Below are 14,560 nucleotides of genomic sequence, written 5' to 3'. Positions count from 1 at the left end.
GATTAGGTAACTTTTATAACAGAGAAAAATATATCAAACATACCTCTTTTTAAAAAGAGATTCACATATTATGGGCAAACGGGACCGATTTAAGCCTCTTAACTTTTTTAGTAGTTGAGTATATACATACTCTTTAAAATGGTAGTAGGAATTTTTATTAAATTATCATTTCTAAATATTAAAATTACAAAACCATTTTGTCGCTTACGACTTTTAGTTATAAGCTAGCGCGCGTATTGTTATCCTCGCCCCGCTCAGACGCTCCGGCTCCGACCCCTTTTGGCGCCTTAGATGCGCGTGCCGGTTATGGAATTATTGTTGACCACTTCCTCGCCTTAAATGAAAGAATAGGATAATAAACGTTTATTTCAAAGAAAAAATAGCGGAATGCCACATACGCTTCAATCGTAATTGAGTCGGGATTGGATCTCAGTCGAATGTGAATCGAATGAGCGCTTTTACAAAATCGAATTGCTCAGGTTTAGGTAAATTAGACGATAGCCGGCAGCACTTGCGCGCGTGTGCGTCTAGTGAAAATACGCAACGCACACCTGCGGACCGCTACGCGGCGCAAACAAACTTGCGACTTTGCCACTTTTTTCCGAAATAATTTATTGGTTTTGTCAATGATATTATAAATTATAAATGGCTTGTGTTTAAACGCCACCCAAAAAAGTACCTATTTTACTACCAAAAAAATTCTAAACGGGTACCAAAATGGATAAATGGTCACCAAATAACGTTTCCAAAAATATTATTAGATAAAACCATTTTTTCGTATTATTGACTACTAAAAAAATATATGGACGCCTTTAAAATACACTTTAGACCAAATATTATATATTGTCACTACTTAGATGTTACCAATTATGTAATACCATGACTCCTAATTTGGTCATTTTTGTTAGACTAAAAAAGCTAACGATCGCTAGAATATTTCCCAAATACCAATTAATATACTGGGGTTCCCAAACGTACGTCGCTTATTTATTGTTATATGAATTTGTGTGTAACTCAGTACGTTTAAAATGTAAGCACGCAACATGCAGCAAGCATGGCTTCTGTCACGGCTCCGGCGCTGCGGGGCTCCGGCGGTCCCATGCGAGCTTATCGTCGCAGATGGTTTTCACGCTCACCACCGCAGCTTCGGCTTGCTGGCCGGCACAGCCGGCCAGCCTCAGCCGCGGCGGCGAGCCTTAAAACTACCTGCGCCTCAGCTGGCAGGCCGCCGCGCCCCTCCGCGCCTACGCGGTTTTGAATTGCACTCTAGGGGTAGGGCAGACAAGACTACGTGGAATCGGTTTTGCAGCGATTCGTTTTCGTCACTAACTTTGATTTTTGGTAGTAATATTAATCTTTTAGTTGGATAGAATTTGGTGACCATTAATCCATTTTGGGAACCAAAAATAATATTTGTGCGAGATTTGCGATTTTTCTGATGTTATTTTATTTTTTTTGGATCATAATATTATATACTTTAGTGCCCTTATAATAAAGTCAATTTATTTTTTTTGGAGTTGTTTATTTTATTTGGTGCCTCAGCCTAGAGTCTTAAGAGCGCTATTACAAAATCGAATTGCTCAGTTGTAGGTAAATTAGACGATAGCCGGCAGCACTTGCGCATGTGTGCGTCTAGTGAAATACGCAACGCACACCTGCGGACCGCCACGCGGCACAAACAAACTTGAGACTTTGCCACTTTTTTCCGAAATAATTTATTGTTTTTATAGTTTATGAAATATTATTTGTACCGATGAATTTTATAACCTAGAATAGCTCGATTGAGTTACAATAAACAAGTAATCGTTTACAATTTTTAAATTATTTAATCGACAACCAAACTTTTCACCATGTTTATCAATTATAAGTAATTGATTTATAAAAAAACTAAAATCTATAATTCGTCTTCCATGTATTGTATCTTCATTTTCCTGCAACAATGAAAACTAGGAATGTAGATAGTTTATTAAAACAAATATGTCACGTATACCTTTTGCGGGTGACAAAAAATACTTACCATATTATTTGTACTGGTATTCAATTGAGTCTGATAGTCTGAATTAAATATGCTTTCATTATCCTGCAAGAATCAAAGAAGTCCAATTACATTATTATGCAACAGCGAAACTAACGACGATGACATTTACGTACATATTTCTTTATAACCAACATCAAAAAAAGAGAACCCAATCTATAACATTTTCGAATTAGAATATCATGGCCTAATACTTATGTATATTACATTTCAATCAGATCATTATAACTAATAAATAAAATAAAACTCACTAGTATCAAAACGTGTTAGATGCGTAGGTTGCGCTATATTTTTCGAACTCCGGCGAGTTTACGCGGCGCAACAGCGAGCGATACGTCCCTCCTCGGTAAGCGCCTGGCGCTGACTAAAGTTGAACACCGTTTTTGGTATGGCATCTCGCAGTTCAGCCTAGGAGGCCGTGTACTGCTTAACCGGACTTTTCCCTGTGGATGCCTAGAATTTAAGGCCTCCAGCCAGGGGCGTAAAACAACTTATAAACTAAGCGACTGCGCTAAGGGTACCCCCTGTGGGGTCGGACCTCGGCTTAGGGCGTCGCTGGGGAGGCAGCAAAGGGACAGGCTGGATCATATGATCATTATTATTAAATGGGGAATTTAAAGCTACTGGCTCAGCTCGCGGGCTGGCTCGATGAGCAAGGGTCGGGAGGACAGAGAACGGGACGTCGCGGCGGACCTCGGCGGCGAGGTTTGTACGAACGCGGTTTGTGTTTGTATAGGGTGCTAGTGAGTTTACTACTCTCTTGGAGGACAGTTATCTCATCGTCAGGTTCTAGAAGGGCATGCCTAGGGCGGCGAATCCTACTGATGCGGGAGGGAGTGTAATTACTGGCTGACACGATAAGTGAGTTATCGTGTTTCTCAGCGCGTTCGAAGTACCGTATGGCGGCACGCTTCATATACTGGCGGATGGTAGGGATTTTTAAGTCGACATGAAGAATCTCATTTCGAACATAATAGGGAGCTCCTGTGATTTTCCGTAAGGCACGGTTTTGAAGGGCTTGCATTCTGTGAAGGAGGCGATGGCTTGCCTGTGCGAACACAGGGCAAGCATACATCATGACGGGGCGTATGCACGATCCGTAGAGGCGTAACTTGGATTTAAGAGATAATTTGCTCTTTGAATTGAGCAAGAAGTGCAATCTGCCGTACACAAAGGCTGCTCTAGAGCGCACCTTACGTATGTGCTCGGCGAATGAGAGGCGCTGGTCTAAGATTACACCTAGATATTTGGCATGCTCCTTCCAAGGAATCGGCCTACCAAACATGGTGACTGACGGGGGCGCGGGAGGAAGCCTACGGCGGGGGCTCGAAAAGAGTATGGCCTGGCTTTTGTCGGGGTGGAGTTCGATTCTCCATAGCCTAGTCCAGACACCTAGGGTGTTGCAATAGGCTTGGAGATGTCTCACTATGGCGGCTGGGCTGAGGCCTGAGCAGTAGATTGCCGTGTCGTCGGCGAATAGGGCTAATTGAACATGCTTGTTCTTAGGAATATCGCTAGTGTATAGCGTGAAGAGGATGGGGGAGAGTACCGAGCCTTGTGGGACGCCAGCTTTTATAGGGTGGGCCGAAGAAAGAGTGCCGTCTATGCGATAGCGAAAGGTGCGATTCGACAAAAAGTCTCGTAACATGACGACGAGACGGTCTGGGACACCGAGTTGGTAAAGCTTGTAAATCAAGCCTTTGTGCCAGACTTTGTCGAATGCCTTTGCTATGTCGAAGAGAATCGTGCCGGTGAGTTGGCCACGTTGGAATCCGTGGCTCACACCTTCCACGATGCGGTGGACTTGTTGGACACAAGAGTGATGGGTTCGAAAACCAAACTGTTCTAATGGAATAAGACTCTTTGCTTCGACGTAATCTTTGAGACGCTTATAGATAAGTATCTCGTAGATCTTGCCGAACACATTGAGTAAACTGATAGGGCGATAGCTGGACGGGTCTGATTTTGGTTTACCGGGTTTGGGAATACCGATTACGGTTGCCTCTTTCCATGCCTGTGGGAACAGGTTATGGGTCATGGCGCAATTGAAGATCGCGGTCATGAGCATTACGAGGGAAGCGGGTAGGATTTTGAACACTTTATTGGTTATTCTATCTGGGCCCGGAGCTTTACGGGGTTTGAGACGTTTGATGATCTCTGCCACTTCGTCTGGAGTGACGGGAGGCAAGGGATCGTCGGGGTCTTCTTGCGGTGGTAGGGAGGATCTGCGCTCGACCTCGGCTTCGACCTTTAGTAGGTGAGCCGGGTCGACCGGTTGGGTACTAGGCGAGCATTGAGCCTCGAGGCTGTCGGCCAGACATTCCGCTTTTCATCGTCCTCGAAGGCGATGGAATTGTCGGGCGTTTGATCGGCGGGGTGGAAGCTACTTCATCGGATTTGAGTTTCCTTTGAAGCTGCCAGAAGGCTTGATGAGTCGGCTCGAGTTCGCTCAGCGTCTTGTCCCAGCGCGTTTGACGCATCTCAGCAAGGCGTTCCTTTACAGCACGCTGTAAGTTACGCATGTGAGACTTGTTAGCGTCGCAGGGAAAAGTACTGTAGGCACGGACAGCCGCGTTCTTCTCGGTCACCAGAGCACGCACGTCATCCGGGAGCTTGAAGCGATGAAAGCTCGTCGCTTCAACTCTTCGTGAACACTTGTCCACGGTGGATTGTACGTGCTCGGTGAACGAGCCGATCGCGCCCGTCATGTCAGCGACTGAGTTGATTTCATCGGGAATTGATTCTAACTGGGCGGAGGAGGATTTCAAGCTTTCGCTTAGCATTCTCCAGTCCGTGATAATCTGGGTGGGAGGAGGGCGATCCGGGTCGAGTGGGCCTGAGCGCGAGGCTAGTTCCACAAGAACCGGTCTGTGGTCGGAGGTGAGCTCGTGTAGTACCTCGATCGAATGTAAACGTAAGTTTACGTTCTTGAGGAGCGCTACATCGAGAACGTCGGGAGTTGAACACCGCGCGTCACAAGATTTATATTGATTTTTGCATTGCAAACAAAAATTATTTTAAAATATTGTTTTACTTTTAAATAGACCAATTTTTTTTTTCAAGCTTTATAACAATACCACCTTAATTATTAAATGTTTTTTATTTGAATTTGGATTATACTTTCATAGATAAAAAATATAGTTTCGTACGGAAAATTGTCAGTAACTCTCAGTTTTATAGAATTATTTTTGGTGTAATACTGTATGAATTGTAATAAATTGATTTAAGCACTTCCAAGTACAAGATACAGTTGTATCTTGAACATTTTTATAAATGGTTAAATTGCTATATCCTCGGAGTACCGAAGCATCAAAAGATACCCAAAAGCAACATTTTATGAAACATCCTTTGCAGAGACAAAGATTTTACTGATGTACGTGGACAAATTAAAATATTTATTTAATACACTTTCAAGATAAATGATCAAACTTTCTGAATCTTATTTTTGTTTTTTTATTGTGACTATATCCAAAGCATCAAAACTCGTATAAAACGTTTAAATTCGCGAAAATTTGTGATAGCCCTCTTAAAAATATTTTTGGTGACCACCTAAATTATACCCATTATGAATCTTTTTTGTCTTTTTGACGTGCTTTTTATGCTCATGATGCATGATGTATTATAGCTCGAATTAATTGCAATCTATGATTGAGTAGGTATAGGGGTTTGATTCATAGAATGTTCAAACAAAATATCGAATACGTTGGATTGCAAAAAGTGTTTTTCATGCTTGTTATTTTTTTTAAATCTGCTGTTTTGGATTTTAAGAGCATTATTTTTTTTCTGTAACATTTTTTTTTCAACAACTAATTTACGAACTCGCGGCCTTAGCTTTGCTTTTCTGGGGGTGTCGAAAACTGAATCCATGTCGGATATATCAACATGGCCCAGACTGGTAGGTGAGCGAAATTGTGGAACATCATCATTGTCCTGAAATATAATAAATTCTCTTAATTGATATGGCTTAATTGATATATCTTAATTCTCTTAATCTATAATATAAAAATGAATCACAAAATGTGTTGGTAAGGGCATAACTCAACAACGCCTGGACCAATTTGGCTAATTCTTTTTTTGTTGTGTTTGTTATTGTCAGGAGAAGGTTCTTATGAAAAAAAAAATAGGGTAAAGTAGAGAAGTCAATTGACAGGAGCGAAGCCGCGGGCAAACGCTAGTTACAAATATAATTTGTAATTAATTGAGCAAGATTGAATGCCCGGATCACGTAATTACATAAGTTAGATCATTATTTTCTTGTTGTGAAAATATTCAACTATCATAATATTTATAAAATTAAACTCTACCGGGGCCATCACAGGTACTGCAGTGTTTTTCAAACGCGTGTAGCCTTTAGAAGTAGTATATTTATCTTCATTTTTAAAATGTTCAGAACAAATTGTACTACTCTTTGTAGGTATCCAGTTAAATTCACTTCTTTCCGCCTGAACTATGCTGACCCATTTCTGTTCTATATAATCATCAGTAGGAAATCTGCAAGATAACAAAAACATTACAAAAAATGTTTTATCTAAGGTACTTTCTAATCGAGTAATAAAATAATATTGACTAGCCCGCTATTACTAATTGAATTCTATATCATCTTAATATTATTATTAGAAAGACGCTAACAAACTAACTCAAGCGGTCAACGAACGCTGTGTATTCTGCCTACGATTTCGCTTCTGGTTGATTAATCTATGACACGTGGCTATTTGTCCTTTTGTCGCGCTGCAGTTGTCATCATATTCGCTGTCCTTATCGAACCGCCATATTAAAAATCCGAAATGTACCTATTTAGTAAATGAGAAATAAAATCGTGAAAATATATAAATATGACATTATTTTAATATACTTACGTGTGGTATGAAACTCCTACACTCTTATTTTTCTTGGAACCATAGTTTTTACACTTTCGTAACACACAACTTGGCATTTTAGGCAAATATAGGCACGACACAGACACGCGTTGTTTCGCTCGCTGCTATAAGCCGACTAAAACAAATTACGACAATTGTCTGATTTCGTTCGCAACAATTTTTGCGTGCCAGTGCGATTCTACGCGGACCGCTACGCGGCACAAACAAACTTTAGACTTTGCCACTTTTTTCCGAAATAATTTATTGATTTTATAATTTATGAAATATTATTTGTACCGATGAATTTTATAACCTAGAATAGCTCGATTGAGTTACAATAAACACATAAAGTATTTTTTTATATATATTTATATCATTAAGTGGTGCTAGGTGGTTAGCTATTATCGTAGCTTATAGACGCCCGCAATAGCTTCATCTATGGAAACACGTATAGTTATCAAAACATTGTTGATCGCTTTCCGTACCCATACGTATAAGGCAATAAGGCAGTAAATCGCTTCTGCGCAGGTGAAGGTCAGGGCTCAATATCCGTGCCGATAACTGAATTATATGTGATAACAGTAATATTAGTAGTCCAAAAGCGAATGATGTCAATAGGTGATCAACACTTACCTTTGTCAAATCAGAAGCAATATTTTCATTTGCCTTTACTTGCTCCTGCTGCATTTGAGCTCTTTTTTGCCTATAGATAAGAAACAAGTTTAATGGGTGAAACGGAATAAAAAATCAAAATAAATACCCAAGAAACATCATATTAAAATATAACAAAACAAAATACTTCTTGACATAGAGAAGAGCACGTATATAGCGTATTTTGTTATCTAAATATTACTGAGTATATTTAAAATGCGTATTTGATGAATTTCTTACCGGTAAGCTTCTCTTGCGCGTTTTAAATTATCGGCCAAAACTTTTTTTTTAATTCTGACAGCACCAAATATACTACTTTTGTCTCTTCTTCCCATGATTATGAATTATGCTGAAAATAATTAATAGAATTTAATTTGGAGAATAAGTTATATAAACAATTCAAACAAAGAAGTAAACTAACGACGATGACATTTACGTACATATTTCTTTATAACCAGCATCAAAAAAAGAGAAGCCTATCTATAACAATTTCGCATTAGAATATCATGGGTTAATACTAATGTATATTACATTTCAATCAGATCATTGTATCTAATAAATTAAATAAAAACTCACTTGTATCAAAACGTGTTAGTTGCGCTATATTTTTCGAGCTCCGGCGAGTTTGAGCGGCGTAACAGCGAGCGATACGTCCTTCATTGGTAAGCGCTTGGCGCTGACTAAAGTTGAACACCGCCGCGCCGCCGCGCGTCACAAGATTTATATTGATTCTTTGCATTGCAAACAAAAATTATTTTAATATATTGTTTTACTTTTAAATAGACCAATATTTATTTAGAACACTCCCAAGATAAATGATCAAACTTTCTTAATCTTTTTTTGTTATTTTTTTGTGACTATATCCAAAGCATAATGACGCATCAAAACTCGTATATAACGTTTAAATTCGCGAAAAGTGATATGGTGATTACAAATTATATTTGTAACTAGCTTTTGCCCGCGGCTTCGCTCCCGTCAACTGACTTCTCTACTTTACCCTATTTTTTTTCATAAGAACCTTCTCCTGACAATAACAAACACAACAAAAAAAGAATTAGCCAAATTGGTCCAGGCGTTGTTGAGTTATGCGCTTACCAACACATTTTGCGATTCATTTTTATATTATAGACTAGTTGTTGCCCGCGACTTTGTCTGCGTGGGCAATATAGAATTTTATATAGCCTATGGAATGTCACTATCAAAGGATCACCAAAGTAAAGAAAGTTCTCGCGCACGTAGCCACAAAGATAGAAGGATGCACTCATAGATATCGTAACTCGTAACACGTGCTCTGAAATGCGACAGGATGGATTGACATAGGTGTTAGTTGGTTGTCAAATCTAATGTCAAATATTATGATTGCGTTCAGAAATTTAACTTAAGATTTATAATTTAATTTCTGACAATAGTTAAGATTTATCTTTCGATTTCTATATAGTCTTATTAAAAAAATAATCGGACAGATTAACAACTGAAGTTAGTTAAAATTGAGTTTCTCCAAGCCGACCACTATTTATGTACTATGTATTTTGAGACTATGCAATTTTGTCGCGTTTGTTGAGTTTCAGAACGCGATATTAGATCCTCCAACGCGCACGCGAATTTGAACTTTATGCAGCGGTAATAAATTACAAATTGACTCTCCATTTTATTTGAAATAAACGTTTTCATCCTTTTCTGTTATTCAATAATGAATCATTTTGTCTGCAAATGTTTAATAAATCAAATAATAAAGTTATAAAGTAAATCGTAAATCGTGAATCAGTTTGCTGTAGCAAACTACCGTATAGACCAAAATCACCAAAATAGCAGACCAATCGCACACCAATCAAAATATGTCAATCGAATACGATTGGTCTTTTATTAGTAGCAGAATGCCCGATGTGGTTAAAACTGCTATTATGATCATATTGCGATTCGATTTCTATTCGATTTTGACATTATTAACTTAGGAGAATCGGGGCCCAGTAATATTAGTAGTCCCCTAAGCGAATTATGTCAATAGGTGATCAACACTTACCTTTGTTAAATCAGAAGCAATATTTTCATTTGCCTTTACTTGCTCCTGCTGCATTTGAGCTCTTTTTTGCCTATAGATAAGAAACAAGTTTAATGGGTGAAACGGAATTAAAAATCAAAATAAATACCCAAGAAACATCATATTAAAATATAACAAAACAAAATACTTCTTGACATAGAGAAGAGCACGTATATAGCGTATTTTGTTATCTAAATATTACTGAGTATATTTAAAATACGTATTTGATAAATTTCTTACCGGTAAGCTTCTCTTGCGCGTTTTAAATTATCGGCCAGAACTTTTTTTTTAATTCTGACAGCACCAAATATACTACTTTTGTCTCTTCTTCCCATGATTATGAATTATGCTGAAAATAATTAATCGAATTTAATTTGGAGAATAAGTTATATAAACAATTCAAACAAAGAAGTAAACTAACGACGATGACATTTACGTACATATTTCTTTATAACCAGCATCAAAAAAAGAGAAGCCTATCTATAACATTTTCGCATTAGAGTATCATGGGCTAATACTTATGTATATTACATTTCAATCAGATCATTATAACTAATAAATAAAATAAAAACTCACTTGTACCAAAACGTGTTAGTTGCGCTATATTTTTCGAACTCCGGCGAGTTTACGCGGCGCACACAGCGAGCGATACGTCCCTCCTCGGTAAACGCTTGGCGCTGACTAAAGTTGAGTTGAACACCGCGCCGCCGCGCGTCACAAGATTTATATTGATTCTTTGCATTGCAAACAAAAATTATTTTAAAATATTGTTTTACTTTTAAATAGACCAATATTTATTTAGAACACTCCCAAGATAAATGATCAAACTTTCTTAATCTTTTTTTTGTTATTTTTTTGTGACTATATCCACAGCATAATGACGCATCAAAACTCGTATATAACGTTTAAATTCGCGAAAATTTGTGATATGGTAATTACAAATTATATTTGTAACTAGCTTTTGCCCGCGGCTTCGCTCCCGTCAACTGACTTCTCTACTTTACCCTATTTTTTTCTGACAATAACAAACACAACAAAAAAAGAATTAGCCAAATTGGTCCAGGCGTTGTTAAGTTATGCGCTTACCAACACATTTTGCGATTTATTTTTATATTATAGACTAGCTGTTGCCCGCGACTTTGTCTGCGTGGGCAATATAGAATTTTATATAGCCTATGGAATGTCACTATCAAAGGATCACCAAAGTAAAGAAAGTTCTCGCGCACGTAGCCACAAAGATAGAAGGATGCACTCATAGATATCGTAACTCGTAACACGTGCTCTGAAATGCGACAGGATGGATTGACATAGGTATTAGTTGGTTGTCAAATCTAATGTCAAATATTATGATTGCGTTCAGAAATTTAACTTAAGATTTATAATTTAATTTCTGACAAAACTTAAGATTTATCTTTCGATTTCTATATAGTCTTATTAAAAAAATAATCGGACAGATTAACAACTGAAGTTAGTTAAAATTGAGTTTCTCGAAGCCGACCACTATTTATGTACTATGTATTTTGAGACTATGCAATTTTGTCGCGTTTGTTGAGTTTCAGAACGCGATATTAGAGCCTCCAACGCGCACGCGAATTTGAACTTTATGCAGCGGTAATAAATTACAAATTGACTCTCCATTTTATTTGAAATAAACGTTTTCATCCTTTTCTGTCATTCAATAATGAATCATTTTGTCTGCAAATGTTTAATAAATCAAATAATAAAGTTATAAAGTAAATCGTAAATCGTGAATCAGTTTGCTGTAGCAAACTACCGTATAGACCAAAATCACCAAAATAGCAGACCAATCGCACACCAATCAAAATATGTCAATCGAATACGATTGGTCTTTTATTAGTAGCAGAATGCCCGATGTGGTTAAAACTGCTATTATGATCATATTGCGATTCGATTTCTATTCGATTTTGACATTATTAACTTAGGAGAATCGGGGCCCAGTAATATTAGTAGTTCCCTAAGCGAATTATGTCAATAGGTGATCAACACTTACCTTTGTTAAATCAGAAGCAATATTTTCATTTGCCTTTACTTGCTCCTGCTGCATTTGAGCTCTTTTTTGCCTATAAATAAGAAACAAGTTTAATGGGTGAAATGGAATAAAAAATCAAAATAAATACCCAAGAAACATCATATTAAAATATAACAAAACAAAATACTTCTTGACATAGAGAAGAGCACGTATATAGCGTATTTTGTTATCTAAATATTACTGAGTATATTTAAAATGCGTATTTGATAAATTTCTTACCTCTGAGCTTCCCTTGCGCGTTTTAAATTATCGGCCAAAACTTTTTTTTTAATTCTGACAGCACCAAATATTCTTCTTTTGTCTCTTTTTCCCATGATTATGAATTATGCTGAAAATAATTAATAGAATTTAATTTGGAGAATAAATTATATAAACAATTCAAACAAAGAAGTAAACTAACGACGATGACATTTACGTACATATTTCTTTATAACCAGCATCAAAAAAAGAGAAGCCTATCTATAACATTTTCGCATTAAAATATCATGGGTTAATACTTATGTATATTACATTTCAATCAGATCATTATAACTAATAAATTAAATAAAAACTCACTTGTATCAAAACGTGTTAGTTGCGCTATATTTTCCGAACTCCGGCGAGTTTACGCGGCGCAACAGCGAGCGATACGTCCTTCCTTGGTAAGCGCTTGGCGCTGACTAAAGTTGAACACCGCGCCGCCGCCGCGCGTCACAAGATTTATATTGATTCTTTGCATTGCAAACAAAAATTATTTTAATATATTGTTTTACTCTTAAATAGACCAATATTTATTTAGAACACTCCCAAGATAAATGATCAAACTTTCTTAATCTTTTTTTTGTTATTTTTTTGTGACTATATCCAAAGCATAATGACGCATCAAAACTCGTATATAACGTTTAAATTCGCGAAAATTTGTGATATGGTAATTACAAATTATATTTGTAACTAGCTTTTGCCCGCGGCTTCGCTCCCGTCAACTGACTTCTCTACTTTACCCTATTTTTTTCTGACAATAACAAACACAACAAAAAAAGAATTAGCCAAATTGGTCCAGGCGTTGTTGAGTTATGCGCTTACCAACACATTTTGCGATTCATTTTTATATTATAGACTAGTTGTTGCCCGCGACTTTGTCTGCGTGGGCAATATAGAATTTTATATAGCCTATGGAATGTCACTATCAAAGGATCACCAAAGTAAAGAAAGTTCTCGCGCACGTAGCCACAAAGATAGAAGGATGCACTCATAGATATCGTAACTCGTAACACGTGCTCTGAAATGCGACAGGATGGATTGACATAGGTATTAGTTGGTTGTCAAATCTAATGTCAAATATTATGATTGCGTTCAGAAATTTAACTTAAGATTTATCTTTCGATTTCTATATAGTCTTATTAAAAAAATAATCGGACAGATTAACAGCTGAAGTTAGTTAAAATTGAGTTTCTCGAAGCCGACCACTATTTATGTACTATGTATTTTGAGACTATGCAATTTTGTCGCGTTTGTTGAGTTTCAGAACGCGATATTAGATCCTCCAACGCGCACGCGAATTTGAACTTTATGCAGCGGTAATAAATTACAAATTGACTCTCCATTTTATTTGAAATAAACGTTTTCATCCTTTTCTGTCATTCAATAATGAATCATTTTGTCTGCATATGTTTAATAAATCAAATAATTAATAAAGTTATAAAGTAAATCGTAAATCGTGAATCAGTTTGCTGTAGCAAACTACCGTATAGACCAAAATCACCAAAATAGCAGACCAATCGCACACCAATCAAAATATGTCAATCGAATACGATTGGTCTTTTATTAGTAGCAGAATGCCCGATGTGGTTAAAACTGCTATTGTGATCATATTGCGATTCGATTTCTATTCGATTTTGACATTATTTACTTAGGAGAATCGGGGCCCAGTAATATTAGTAGTCCAAAAGCGAATGATGTCAATAGGTGATCAACACTTACCTTTGTTAAATCAGAAGCAATATTTTCATTTGCCTTTACTTGCTCCTGCTGCATTTGAGCTCTTTTTTGCCTATAGACAAGAAACAAGTTTAATGGGTGAAATGGAATTAAAAATCAAAAGGCTTGTGTTTAAACACCACCCAAAAAAGTACCTATTTTACTACCAAAAAAATTCTAAACGGTTACCAAAATGGATAAATGGTCACCAAATAACGTTTCCAAAAATATTATTAGATAAAACCATTTTTTCTTATTATTGACTACTAAAAAAATATATGGACGCCTTTAAAATACACTTTAGACCAAATATTATATATTGTCACTACTTAGATGTTACCAATTATGTAATACCATGACTCCTAATTTGGTCATTTTTGTTAGACTAAAAAAGCTAACGATCGCTAGAATATTTCCCGAATACCAATTAATATACTAGGGTTCCCAAACTTACGTCGCTTATTTATTGTTATATGAATTTGTGTGTAACTCAGTGCGTTTAAAATGTAAGCACGCAACATGCAGCAAGCATGGCTTCTGTCACGGCTCCGACGCTGCAGGGCTCCGGCGGTCCCATGCGAGCTTATCGTCGCAGATGGTTTTCACGCTCACCACCGCAGCTTCGGCTTGCTGGCCGGCTCCGCCGGCTCCGCCGGCCAGCCTCAGCCGCAGCGGCGAGCCTTAAAACTACCTGCGTCTCAGCTCGCAGGCCGCCTCGCCCCTCCGCGCCTACGCGTTTTTGAATTGCACTCTAGGGGTAGGGCAGACAAGACTAAGCGGAGTCGGTTTTGCAGCGATTCGTTTTCGTCACTAACTTTGATTTTTGGTAGCAATATTAATCTTTTAGTTGGGATAGAATTTGGTGACCATTAATCCATTTTGGGAACCAAAAATAATATGTGTGCGAGATTTGCGATTTTTCTGATGTTATTTTATTTTTTTTCGATCATAATATTATATACTTTAGTGCCCTT

General features: G+C 37.4%; 2 long non-coding RNA genes across 2 annotated transcripts; both read right to left on the bottom strand.

Moving 5' to 3' along the window:
• Positions 1 to 5,853: 5,853 nt before the first annotated feature.
• LOC126056210 (uncharacterized) lies at positions 5,854 to 7,836 on the bottom strand. Its single transcript, XR_010278038.1, has 3 exons — positions 7,783 to 7,836; positions 7,525 to 7,594; positions 5,854 to 5,965 (listed from the first exon to the last, which is right to left on the bottom strand). It is a non-coding gene; the product is annotated as an uncharacterized LOC126056210 (long non-coding RNA).
• Positions 7,837 to 10,910: 3,074 nt separating this feature from the next.
• Positions 10,911 to 13,547, bottom strand: LOC135119180 (uncharacterized). Its single transcript, XR_010278036.1, has 3 exons — positions 12,186 to 13,547; positions 11,850 to 11,958; positions 10,911 to 11,661 (listed from the first exon to the last, which is right to left on the bottom strand). It is a non-coding gene; the product is annotated as an uncharacterized LOC135119180 (long non-coding RNA).
• Positions 13,548 to 14,560: the final 1,013 nt, after the last annotated feature.

The sequence above is a fragment of the Helicoverpa armigera genome, chromosome 30, assembly GCF_030705265.1.
Source record: "Helicoverpa armigera isolate CAAS_96S chromosome 30, ASM3070526v1, whole genome shotgun sequence".
NCBI classification, from domain to species: Eukaryota; Metazoa; Arthropoda; class Insecta; order Lepidoptera; family Noctuidae; genus Helicoverpa; species Helicoverpa armigera.
The sequence above is the reverse complement of the archived record's forward strand: the minus strand, read 5'-3'. Positions and strand labels throughout refer to the sequence as shown.